At 41.0% G+C, this 11,822-nt stretch overlaps 1 protein-coding gene across 11 annotated transcripts in view; it reads right to left on the bottom strand.

Moving 5' to 3' along the window:
• The window catches only part of gramd1bb (GRAM domain containing 1Bb), a 103,472-nt gene extending 96,029 nt beyond the window's left edge, over window positions 1-7,443 (bottom strand). For 4 of the 11 annotated variants that reach the window (XM_031860875.1, XM_031860870.1, XM_031860871.1 and 1 more), the window contains exon 1: window positions 7,064-7,435. The gene's annotated coding sequence lies outside the window, so the exon portion shown is untranslated. Of the gene's footprint in view, window positions 1-7,063 lie in introns of all 11 variants that reach the window. The other 7 variants (XM_031860877.1, XM_031860874.1, XM_031860876.1 and 4 more) reach the window with 4 other exon arrangements.
• Between the last annotated feature and the right edge of the window lie 4,379 nt (window positions 7,444-11,822).

The raw sequence follows: 11,822 nt of genomic DNA on the forward strand, positions 1-11,822 counted from the left end.
AAACAGTGAAATGGGAGCACAAGATCTTGCTTCAAGCTTTCTTTATCCATTTCTGTTGTTGCCAAACAAGGATGATTGTTAATGAACAGTGTCATAAGTCCATGTGGCTAAACAAAGCGATTCTGTGGCCTATTTCATTAAATCTGTGATGTGTGTGTGTGTGTGTGTGTGTGTGTGTGACAGCCCTGGGCATGTGTCAGCTGTGTTGCTTGTAGTCTTGACTGTCTTGCAGGTAACTGGTGGGAAAGGATGTGCTCCCAGGTTCTGTAAAGACTCCCCTCTGACTCAGTCTGTGCTACATTTTGTGTTTCTTTTCTGCTCTCAAACATTCTCATCCTCTCACCTGCATGGGAATTTACAGTCTTCCACACCCCAGTGCTTTTATGCATTCCGGTTTATTTTTGTGCCCATTATTTGCTAAAAGCAAGGCGCGATCCTCGTGAGCTGAGATCTACAATGTGACATCATTAGCTCTCGTGATGCAGATCCAAATTAGTTTGTGATGAAACAAATAGCTCCCGGTTTACAATGACTGCAATTCAGAATCAACGGTTTCATCAGAAACCGTTTCCTGCAAAGGCCCTGGGCAAGGAACAGGTGATTAAGTGGAACATGTCAACAAATGAGCTATTTGCATTAATCAATTACACCTGTGCTTTACAGCCCACTTAAACGTTTAAAAATGAGGGCTCAATACAACTATCGAGCCCATGACACTAATCAAAATGGAGGAGCAGCTAGAGACAACGATTACAGTTAACAGTCTTGAGGGTCATCAAAGATCCGCCAACACAAAGAAGTAAGTTGAAGATTCTTCTGACCAAATGAATAAAAAAAGAAGAAGAAAGAAGGAGACAGGCCGGTCAAACTAGACGAAGAAAAAAATAATAATAAGGTTCTAGTGAGAGAGGAACGTTTGCTGTCAGTGGGATTCCTGAGGGATTGGATTCTGGTGCTGAAGAGGTGAGCGCTCACACACAGGAGTCCTTGCAGCTGCACCTCCTGTGGTGATGATGCATCGGATGCTCACTATGTTAATGTCAATTTAAAAACAAAGCTGTTTAAATGGCAACTTTTGATCTCCTTTAAATATTCCACCTATAACATTCAGAGTGTTGATGAACAAAGCCAGTCTGCACGCTAGCATCTCAGGTCTGGCAGCACATAAAAGAGGGATGTCAGATGGTGACCTCTGTGCTGTTGATGAACCCTGCCCAACATGTCGAACAGAGAAGAGACGGAGTGACTCTCTTGTGAGAAGAAAAAGGCTAAAAATAGAAAAAGCTGCGTTTGTTGAACAAATGTACACAGGTGCATCGAATCTGTCAACTTCCTCTCTACGCTTCTTATAGGTTTGAGTGATTTTAAATACTTGCCATTGGTTTTTAGGTTCCCTGTGATTGATTACTGTTTTGTGATTTTTTTAGGACACATAATTTAATTTTCCTTGGTGATATGGTCATGGGGTTATTGGGCCTAAATGGGCCTACATGTTAGAGTAATCAATCTTTTAAGTGTAAAGGAGAAATTATTACACCAACAGAATTCCCAAAGTAAACAAGACAAAGTTCAACGTCATGAAAACAACAGGAAGTCTAAAACGAAGTCTATAGAGATAGCAGCTCTGGGAGGCTGTTCTTAGACACGACAGTGCTTTGAGCTAAATGCTAACGCCACCACGCTAACATGCTGCTTAGCAGGCATTATGTTGACCATGTTCACCAGCTTTGTTTATCATGTTAGCATGCTGATTTGCTAATTAGCACTAGATACAACCTGATTTTAAATGTCATTTATTTGGTCACAGACCATTTTGTAAATTTGACCTGATGGTGGCTATCGATGAAAAGTCAGTTACCACAGTTGATCCTGAGGAGGACCGAACAAAATTCATGTGAATCCATCCGATAGTTATTTCACTCACAGCCGCAAACGTGAAATTCATTCAACGAAGTCATTAGGATTCATCCTCCGACGAACATGAATGTCCGAACAAAGACATTTAATCAATAAACTACCTACTGATTAACAGTTGTCTGCAGCCTCTCAGTCTTGCCTCAGAACCTCATCTCACTCCTCCTCCTCCTCCTCCGCTAACTCCTTCCGCACTGTGAATTACCATTTTCCTTTATCTGGCACAGAAACGTGCCACTACAAACAGCCGTTGTGTAACACTGGCCTGCCATTAGTAATGTTGATTCTACTTTCAGGTACTGTCACGTTCCTCAGCCTTATCGCGTGTGTGTGTGTAAAATCAGCATGTCTCATATACAAAGCATGTTGTGTCATGGTAAACACACAGAGAGAGGCAGTCATTAGTGGGAAATGATTCTGCCACCGGGTGCAATCTGAATGAACACTATACTTCCAAATTGCTGTTGTTAAAGGGGAGAGGACAGCTCTAAGACAACCGCAGTAAGCTAAATTATAAAAACGTTCTTCTCTCATACGAGCATCGTGATGACAGCTGCTAATTATAGCAGGTGCCGTGCTAACCCTCTGCCTATTGTTTCCGTCTCATCCGCTCTCTTGTGCGACATGTAGGAAGTTTGTTTTTGCTTGCTAGTTGCACGTTAATTTCCCAGAGGTAAAGTAAGCAATTTCCTTGCATTAGCTCAATGATCATCGGATGTTATGATTTCTGTTCAACTCGATGAGAAACTCAAAAGTACAGAGCAGCAGAACTGAAGGAATATGTTTTAGAATATCCGGAACACTGATAACAGCAAAAAAACAACGTACCTGTGCATGGACCTTGGACATAAGCCTTTTTCTTGTGATTATAGGTCACACAAGGTCCCATTCTTTTATGTGAATCAATTCAAGTAACTTTTTGTCAAATGTTTTGGCTCATACATATCAAAAATAAGATTTATAGAAAGAGCAAAAGGTAGCAGAATGTGTCTCTCTTCATTTTTCTACTTCATGCAAATAGATTATAAATCAGGGAGTGTTTTTAATCCCTACATCACAACTGATCTGAAACATGGAATATAACTTTCTCTTTCAAAAAAGTTAAGGTATATTCTACTGTAGCTTCACTTACTATCGCAGCACTCCACTGCCTTCACTCAACTTCAGTCCACTGAACAAAAAAAAAAATCTACTTCCACAACAAGACACAAAAGTCTGTATCGGACCAAAGCAGAGAACTGGCAGCCTTTGTTACTTCTAATTTCAATACAGAGAGTTAACCTCCTCCATAATGTGCATGATGCTGATGCAGTGTGATATCAAAATGACCTTCATACACATCTAGTAAGAGTAAAACACTGAACCATTCAAGTAACTCATAATATTCAATTGCTTCTACCATATAAATCAGTAAGTTATTAACCATCATGTGGAAAGAGCTGGTACTGATTAAATAGTGGACTTAAAAAAAATCAGCATGTCCCCACAACTCAAGTCACTCTGGCTTATGGTAACACCTGTTAATACCAGTCAAACATGTGAACTATGCTAACCCTCCAAGTGATTTTTTTATTAGGACGCGAGCGGGTGATTAGTCAGGGAATGCTAATAAAGAGTGTTTATTAGCACAGGGATTACAAAGGGGTAGAGTTTCAACACAGGCCACTCGAGTGGGATTTATAGAAATCACACTACACCATTTGTATGTGAAGGAAAAGGCTTCAGAGCTCAGCACTTATAGTACAAGTCTGACCTAAATGAACGCAAATATTCTTACTGGAAAGTAACGCACAGAAAAGGAGTCAATGTGTGCTCTGCAGATGGCAGATGGTGTCAAGATAATGATAATGCAGCAGCTCACAGCAAGGTGGTTAGGAGAGTGGGCCAAAAGACATCATTATTTAGAGGCAACAATAGAAAATGGGGCTATGTTCAACATCAAATAACCTCTGAGATCGAAATGAACGAGGCAGCTCAAAGAGTCATACAATGTAACTGAATAATAGTGTTCTGAAAAGATGCAGTAACAATGCAGGAATGACTTTAACATTGCACTTAGTGAATAAATCATTTACCGACAGGGAGCAATAGAGGGCAATGCCATGCATATCTCATTCCCTCGTTTAACGTTGATCTTCTAATTTTGCTAAAATAAAACAAATAAAAAAAATAAAAAATAAGAAAACTTAAATAAAATGTGAAAGAAACAAAGAAAACATTAAAATAAGTAAGCATTTGGCAGTTCGTGGAATCACGGATTCAATTTAGAATAAAAAAAGAAAACGAAACCCGATCTTTCTGTGCATACCGTCCACTGTAAGGCTGACCTCACTCACATACCTTCATCTTTCTCACAGATATCTCAATCAAGGCCCAGATTGGTTACAGTACGGCACCGCAGAGACTACAAATCACCTACTTTGTCAATTTGTCTGGGAGGCAGGAAGCCACAGCATCCTTAATATATACGTAGCTAATGGTGTGACTTTCAGCATGGCACTAGAGAGCAGGAGAGTGACCCTGGGAACCCAACATCAATCTTCATTATGAGCAGGGTCAATGACAGCTAAAAATAAACACAAACTGACACTCGCAGAATACCAGTGTGAACTGTGCACCTGCAGGCACCTCCTTACCAAAGGGGCAAGTTATAGATTGTTAAGATTTGTTGATCAAACGTGTGAATTATAATACGCTGTGCAAAAGAATGGAGAGAAGATCACAAGTTTAAACATCAAAAGCACAAGGCTGTCATGATACAATATGTGGCTGTCTCGGCTTAAACTGCTCTCTTCCTGTATTGCGTTAACCACAGAGCAGTCTTATCTGATGTGATTGAGCAGCGCCTGACATCCAGGCTGCCATGTCTGCTAAATATTTAATTAGCTCAAAGTATAGTATTTCTAGTACGCATGCATGCTGTTTTATTAAACATTCAAAGTCACTCTAGAAATGAAAAATCATTCGGAGGTCAGACATGCATCCTAAACCTTATTTCAAAATATGGTTCATAATTGGTTAAATCTTTCAAGTGGCTTGCACAACACTTTCTGGCGTACAGTGCAGTGTGGTGTCAGGAATTTGTAGATCTTGCCATTTCAGATTAGTTAAATTTTGTTGATGAATGCACCTGCAGTCTGGGCAAAGATAATCTGTCCCCGATCTCAAATCATCTGTGATTTAAAGATGCACATATCAAAAGAGTACGTTTTTGTCATATAGCATTAAAGCTGAAAGGATTCGCCCTGGCGGTGTTTGTACTTCTTATTTACGTACTTCTGAGTCCTCAATCCCAAACTAGTTAGCATTTATAGATTTGGAATTTGCATTTCCACTTGATGCATTTAGTTGATACATGTTGCAGTGAGTGTGCAGGTGGAGAATCATTCTCCTGCATGAGGACGTTACGACAGGATATAGTTGTACAACACACACATGGTACAAAACTGTGATGGAGATTGAACCTATGGACTTAAGTGAAGTCTCATTGTGGCAGTATGAGAACATTTTATAGGGATTTAATAATCCACCATGAAGCAAACTATCAGTGAGCGAAAAAGCTGAAATATTTGCAGCCTCAAATGCAACAAAATAGTTCTGTACCTTAACTCCTATCATGAGTTGGTAACAACAGAAAAATAAATGTCTTCAATCCAGTAGTTCACTATTTGCTGTATTTCAACAATAGATTTGTGCTTTTAAAAGCTTTGGCTATTCATTTAAAGTGTCGCACTGTTTCTAATAAAACAGTCGATGTTGTAGTCTCAGGATTTGTCTGTATATCAACCTCATGCTGAGAGCAGACAGACGACAGGAGACAGACTGTGTGTGTGTGTGTGTGTGTGTGTGTGTGTGTGTGTGAGAGCGAGAGAGACTGTGATTGGGAGGGCCGTTGAGAGGGAAGGTGAGTGAATTATTACACAGAGCTCGGTTACTCGGCCATTGTTTCTGATGCAAACTTCCCTACATTCAAAAATCTCAGGTCTTCACTAGATATTACGGAGGCTGACATCTATTTTTCTAAGGAAATGAAACAATACATTTCCAACAGGGTTGGCTGCTCTAGAGAAGCTATAGCACATTGTGTTGAGAGCATGGGTTTTAAAAGAAAGGCTGGCGAATGGCCAACGAGTCATCTGATGTTAATCCTGAGTGAGAGAGAGTAAACAAGTGAAACTAAATATAAATATCTCTGGTTATATGTACTTTGAGGTTTTCAAGTAATTTCTAAATTGTTAATTGCTAATAACAATTATATATAGATAATAATATAGATCTTATTACTACAATGCACTTTTTAGAACGGTTTTGTTTAGATCCTTTTGTATGTTGAAAGCTTGATAAAGTGCTTTACAATACAATTGTTATGTACGAGTGCAGTCATTCTTGCAATCTGAAAGGAGACTCGACAACATTTGCCTTTTTCTACAACAAGAACCACACAAATCCCCGACTCTCCAATCGTTACACCAGAAATGCCTAACCTGCAACACTCCGCATCACATATCGGCCTAACTCCACCCCGGGGACAGTCTATTATTTCCAACAGAGCACCTGCTTCTGTTGCAACTTGTGCCACCACGACTTGTAAGTCAGCTACAGCCAGTCGAGGCGCAGAGAAAAGCAACATCGGTTAGATTTACGGTTGGGGGGGCTGTTATTAAAAAAAAATGAAAAAGTGCAGGTGGATGCAGACAGAGGAGAACAAAGTGCTGGCAGCAGGGCGCTGCCCTTCAGCTTGCCGCAAACACCCTTCATTCTGGACCTCAGGTTACCCTGGAATACAGCATATGGTGGTCAGTCATTGTACACCTCTATCACTAGAAGAAAAACATAAACTCCACCACTGATAAACACAGTTGATAAACAGTTACACCAACTAAGTCATGTTAAATAACTCCACTCTGACCGGCCACTGATGAGGTGGTGATTGAGCCACAGCACTCCCTGTCCTCTCTTCACTATCGGCACTGTCTGAGGACTACAGATTCCAGGCATACATGCGTGCACTTTGAGCCGCCACATTCATTTTGCACATTCATTCAAAAACACATTCAAGGCAAACAGTGCAGCAGAATGACTGTATGGGCATGCAGATTTCTTTTTCTTTGGGGCTGAAAGCTGGGGGAGAGGAGCTGGCGTACGTTACCTCAGTGAGTGGAGCGAGGGCTGGTCGCTGGGTGGGAGTCAAAGATCATTCTGCCAGTGCCATCTGTCAAGCAGGTTGGGTACAAAGGAAGTAGGAGCAGGTGTCCCTCTCCCTTCTTCCTGTGCGCCTCTCTCGCTTCACAACAAAGTCCCCGAGTCACATTAGAGGAGAGAGCGCTGCTTCACAAGCCGGGGGAATCCTCCGTCAGACTGAAGCCAGTTTAAATCCCCCCACTGAGAAGATGGGAGAATGCACCTCCCTTTTCTCGGGTAATCACAACTCGCTCCTGCCACTGCACAAAACCCCCTCTCTCTCCCTCTCTCTCAGTTTCTTCTGCCTCCTTCTCTGCTCTCCTCTCTCCTCTCCGATCCCGCTCCACTTGTACACTCGCCTGCTCGCTCGCTCACTCACTCACTCACTCACTCCGGCATGCACTCTTATCCACTGTGGCTCGGGCAATCACAGACACACACACATTGTACTGTACACACAAATATAATACAAATAACACGCACATACATAAACAACCGTACAACTGTCTGCTTCTTCACAGAGTATGTCTGTAGAATATATTTGGTTACTTCCTGTTCCACAATGGAACGTGTGTTTCTGTGTTTTGTTCCTGCCGTGGATATATTCTTAAATGTATCATAATATGGGGATGTAACCTCATTTGGCTATGGAAAGTAGTTAGCTCCCTTCTCCCTTCTGTGTGGATGGATTCAGACAGAACAGAGGATGCCTCTGCTGTGATGTAAAAGTGGACATAATGAATGAAAGAAATCTTTCAGAGTGAGTCAGAGACCAGTGCAACACAGTAAGATTTGCCTTGCTAATCCCATCCCCGTGATCACTTAAATGGGCTTCAATGTGCATGCGTGCCCTTGTGCACAAAGCTACCGTACGCACCATTGGATGCTCTCTAGAGGTGTTCTATTTTGAGAGTTCGGTTGTAAGGCACAACGGAAGAAAGAGGAGAGGCAAGGCGCTATTATGAGAATCTCCCCTAAAACTGCAACCCCCTTCCCCCTTCTGACCGCCACCTCCCCATCTCTCTCCCCACGTTGAAAATCCCCATGCTTTAAGGGGATCACAGCAGGAGGGAGGAAGGGACCGAGTTGTCTCTGGGATATAAATCATGCTGGAGTGACCTGAACTGTTTGCAGGTGTGTGGGGGGGGGGGGGGGTCCAGCATCGAGTATAATGAAAGGTAGTTACAACAGCAGGCTTGGGGACTGGACCAATTGAAATATATGGAAAACCAATATGTAATCAAATAAGCCTTGACATCCTTTCAAGAACAAAAACAGCACATACAATTCATTGTGATTAAAAAGTAAAAGCATGGCAGCTCTAATCTGTAGATTAACTCAGGGTTTGAAAACTCTACACACAGAGATGAAAGTCCCTCAGCCTGCAGTCTTATTGCCAACAGGCAGCTGGAGACCGATAAACATGCAGATCACATTCCCCCTCTTTACTTATAAGAAAAACCTTCAAACACAGCTGTTTTTGCCGTGCAGTGCAGTAGTTGAACACAGAAACTGTATCGGGAAAGACTAACAAGTACAAGACTTAGCTATGTTTTACTCAAAACACTAAATCCATCCATGTCTACCTGGTTGAAATTGAATGTTTAATTATTAAATGTACCCTTTGAGCTCTTTCAGCTGGTAAAACTACAGCTATCATAATTGCAATCATATTTTTTTCGGGCGTCATTAATAGTATTTGTCGGACCAAGACTGTAAATTCAACCGTACAGATGTGCAACCATTGTACAAAACCCACAGGGCATGGAGGGCATTGGCAACTTAGTTGCTAAGGAATCTCTCTGAAAGAGGAAACAAAGATGTTTTCCTCCCATCTTTATTGTTAATAATAAATTCATGTTATTAAAGTGAGCCGAGGGCAGATTTTCCCCACACAGCTAATTAGAGACAAGGCCAAGGAGCAATGTGCAATGTTAGTACTTACTGAAACTCGTTACACGCTGCAGTCGTGTGTTACTGTATAGGCTTCATTAAGGGTTATTTTTGAATCCAAAATTATTAATGTGACCTTTAACACTGGAGCCATGTTGAAGGTCACAGGATAACGCACTGCTTCACTTTGTATGCCAAGAGCTAATCATAAAACGATGGTAAAAGACGAGTAACATTTGTTATTTTTTCATAGTTACACTGTCAAATGTAAGGTTTTTTTGCAAGATTAATCAAGAGTATTCACAAAACATTTATATCATTCACAAGTATTATATTGTATTGTGTAGCCTACGCCTGATGCTGCAAACACACCCGAGAGCAAATTAGACTGTCGAGATTTTTGGTAAAGGTGGATGGAGCATCTCAGGAGGATTATGCGTCTTGAATAAGATTTCATCAGCAAAGACAGAAACATCTTCAAAATCATTTAGCAGCATTAACCTACAATCAACCATTTCTCTGGTCTCTACAGATACCACCCACCGTCAAACCAAGCGTCTCAATAGTTACAAGTTAAGTTTCTGTTTCAGTGTTTGAAGAGGTCTCTATGCAAACTTCTCTTACAGCTGTGAGGTCAGACTGACCGGTACACGCAGGTCTTTTCTTGATGCAGGGTGACTAGTTAGATCTGCTGGTACCCACTCTGTCCCCACAATAACGAGCCTGCTCTCCCTCTTAAATAAAGAAAATGTTCCCAGCATGACACTCTCAGGTAGCCTTCCCCTGGCCGGTTACATTTAGTTTAGAAGGAAATACACAGCACCAAGCCATCCTGACCATGAAGCAAAATGTCAGTTTGACCCACCTCTGTTGTGTGACGGATGCTTCATGGTGAAGATACACAAGCACATCAGCATCTTTGTTGTCTCAATGATGCTAGTTGGAACTGTAAAACAGCAGGTCATTTCTTTCTTATTTTGTTTTAGACTCATACACACACCTCGATTGTTTGTTTAAATATTTCTTTACTGGAAGTTGGTCTCTAGCACCTTCATTCCGATGACATCGCACAGGTCGGGAAATATGGCAAGCTATGATTGGTCAGGGGCCAACATGTGGTCTATCATGTCTATTGACCAAGTCGTGCCAATAATGTATGACTCTATAACTTCCTAATCTGATACAGTGGACATCTGAAGTGAAAAAAGTCAATCAAATCTGATAATTTCTTTACTGATCTCTACTGTGTGTTGTCCACCTCAGTCTGCTAGTGTTGCAGTGCTGCATACCCGCATATAACAGTACAAATTGTGTGAGCTTCTCCTTTTTAAGCAGTGCTCAGTGTAATATAACTGCCCATGTGGTAGATTTTTAGCATACTTAACTGATTTGGTATTAATAGCGAAAAACATTTTGAACTCACTGGCATATTTTAAAGCAAAACATCTGGTCTAGCAGTGATCACTACTTTGGTACTTTACAGTATGAGAGTGAGTCCTATCCAGCTGGGACCCTGAATGCACCGTGAGCAGATGGCTCCTCTCCTTGCTTTCCCACTGGGTAATGACAGAGGGTTTTCATCTAGCGAGCACCAGCTCTTTGAGAAAAGGTAAACAGCGAAATCAGCAATTGTTGGTTCCACTTTATACCCAAGATGTCTCAGACGTATGTTTAAGATCACCACCAATGTAATTGTAGTGGAGACAAAGACAGGAATGCAATACAACTGACACTGCCAAAGATGCTACTTAGCTTTTATAGAGGTGTGGGATCAACTCTATGGTATATTTTAGCACCACAGTTACAGAACTGTTAATTAAAAGTCTGATCACGGCTCCTCTTTGACAATGCGTCACTGTTAACATCTGATATGACTTTTTTTTTTTAATGCTTCTTTTAGAACCCACGTCTAAAACTTAAGGTACCTCCTCTTTATCCGTGTGATTTTATCAAAACTCCTTATCGCTTCGGTCCTTTATCAATGCTCTTATCAGTTCTTTTTCATTACTCAATAATTGCTTTTTAAAATTACATTATTAAAAAAGAATTAATTCAAAACAGGATATATATATATATATATATATATATAAATATATAAACATTTTCTAAAGCAGCAAGAACAGTAAAGTCACAATACAAACTCAAATGTCACTGGTAATCAATCCGATATGTCAATAAATGCCGGTAGGTCATTTCTATTTGTAAGAACACAGACATCAGACACTATCAGATATGTCCTCTGTCCTCTGTCCTCTGTCCTCCTCTCTCTGCTGATGTGATTTGTCTACCTGCAGTTAGAGGGAGGAGGGGCTGCTTTGTCTCAGCCAGCAGATAGAAGACTTTGAAGATTTGTGATAAACTAAGCTGAACAGTTAAGACTACATTGATGGCTTTTGTAAGAAAAAATGTGCTATTAGCTGAGCTAGCTTGTGTAAAACATAGCAGGGAAGGATAGGAGACTGCTGACAGAGCACAATGACATATCACTTTATTGATAAAGTATTGGCCTGTTTGTGTTTTGTGTGAGTTTGGTTAGTTCAGATTTACCAAAGTCACACAATAACACAAACTAACCGATACCATTTTAAGACTCAGTTCTCATAAATGAGCCAATAGTCATCCTCACTGATTTAATAGAGCCGAGTGCATTTTAATACCCTCATCCAACAACACAATTGAACGGCTCCAGCACTGCAGATAGCGTTTAACCTCTCTCTCTCTCTCTCTCTCTCTCTCTCTCTCTCTCTCTCTCTCTCTCTCTCTCTCTCTCTCTCTCTCTCTCTCTCTCTCTCTCTCTCTCTCTCTCTCTCTCTCTCTCTCTCTCTCTCTCTCTC

This window comes from Anarrhichthys ocellatus, unplaced genomic scaffold (genome assembly GCF_004355925.1).
Source record: "Anarrhichthys ocellatus isolate YVR2014 unplaced genomic scaffold, GSC_Weel_1.0 scaffold24, whole genome shotgun sequence".
Taxonomy (NCBI): domain Eukaryota; kingdom Metazoa; phylum Chordata; class Actinopteri; order Perciformes; family Anarhichadidae; genus Anarrhichthys; species Anarrhichthys ocellatus.